Consider the following 1,869-nt stretch of genomic DNA (forward strand, 5'->3'; position numbering starts at 1 on the left):
GGACAGCTGAATTGAACTACTGGAGTCCAGCTGTGAGGAGCAAAGACTTGTACAGTCTGATTTCTGGTTTAGTTTTGTTTTTAAACATTGGAAAGTCAGATCTGTAGAAAGGAATATAGGCTGTGGGGAAGTGAATGAGACAGTGGGAACATGTTTAATGATGGTATATGGCTAAGAGCGAGGTCTGGCTATTAATGACAGCACAGCTTTAGTGCTATTACCAGTTTGCTAGTTAATGAATTCACTGCAGGGCTCTGGTGGCAACCTTGGGAAAGCTGCTGCAGGTTTGCTGGTGCCTTGCCAAGCCTGCTGTGCCTCCTGATGGAGGAGGAGAGAGGCCTCTATTATTAACAGATGCAGCCCAAGCAAATGAGACACGGCTGAGTGAAACCCAGTGCAAGCCGCGTACCCAAGGGAGCAGCAGGAACCTAAGGACAGTCCAGCCTGGGAAGCAAAAAGTGGTTTCGTTTTTCCAGCGTATGAAGGAGCTGCAAAGCTGGACTTGGACTTCTGGGGTTTCCTGACTTGTGAGCCATCACTAACTCTGGCTTTCATATCGTCTCAAATATTTTAACTTACCTTGGAGTTTCAAAGGCCAGTTTCTTATTATTCTTATTCTTGCTTTAGGGAGATGAGGGTGGCAACCATACTGTTTGTGAGGAGAAAAGTCGAAGGGAGATGTATTGAGAGCGATGGAAAAATGTATACGGAGTTTTGCAAATTTTGCAAATTTTACTTGTTCTCAGCAGTCTGTGTATGTCCGGACTGCTCTGCTGGAAACACTGAGGCTCAGTGATGTTGCTTGGGTTGTGCGACTGGTTTTTGAAACAACTTGCTTGTTTTGCTTATTATTTTGTGTTGGCCACATGGCAGGGTAGTTTTTCTGTTGTGGAGCCTGAGAAGGAAAAACAAATAAACTTTGTGGTGCAGCCTTGTTAAATGATTCATGGGCCAATAGTGCAAACAAACAGCAAATCATGAACAACTGATTCCTGTGTTTTAATATTTTGAAAATAGCTATCTGAACAATTAGAGACTTTTGCTACAATTAGAGAATTAGAGAATGCTACAAAAGCAAAAGATATGAAAAAAAATGGCATTAGTCATAAAATCGTATGTATCCTGGGAAAAAGAAGATACATATAAGGTGAGACCTTACAAGCCATTCCTTTAAATCACGTGCTGCCTGGGACTATCTGATCACAACGTTTGTCTAAGTTGATATTGAAATAGTTGATATTGAATAGCCCTCAGAGCACCTAACTGATCCAAGACCCCGTCTGGCTCAGTTATTTGGGCTGAAAGCTGCTCGGCCCCTCCGCGAGGAGGGCAGGGCTTTGCCCTGGGCCCTCAGGTGTTTCCTCTCCGCGGCCCCAGTCGCCGCGTGGCGCTGCCATCCCCGTGCTCTGTGCTGTGGCAGCGGCTCCCGATGCCAGCGCCCCTCTTGCGCTTGGCTGTGGGGCTGCCGGGGGGCTCTTCAGCAGCACCTTGCTGGGCTGATCTAGGATCTCCTGCTCTAAGCCCTGGCGAGGAGTTTCAGCTTGGTTGACGCGTCTGCCCACTCTGCGCTTCGTCTTGTTCCCAGTCACAGGATGTTTGTGCTGGCTGTGTTGGTGCTGGCAAACAGCTGCCAACCTCACCTCAGAAGCGTAGAACAACTGATAGATAATATTGTGGGTGCTTTGGCCCAATCTGAGTTATGGGAAGTCGCTTTAATGTTGCCCGGAGGATGCAAGTGCTCTAAATTGTGGAAAGTTGCTTGGAGACCTCAGCTTCTGTATGTGGATTTCCCAGGATGTATGGAACTGGTCTGCTCCCTTATGTTAGCCCGGTTCCCTGGCACCGCTGTCTGGATGGCAGCCAGATAAT

The sequence above is a fragment of the Tinamus guttatus genome, unplaced genomic scaffold (assembly GCF_059628265.1).
Source record: "Tinamus guttatus ecotype Peru unplaced genomic scaffold, ASM5962826v1 Tinamus_guttatus_pri_ptg000995l, whole genome shotgun sequence".
Classification (NCBI taxonomy): Eukaryota; Metazoa; Chordata; class Aves; order Tinamiformes; family Tinamidae; genus Tinamus; species Tinamus guttatus.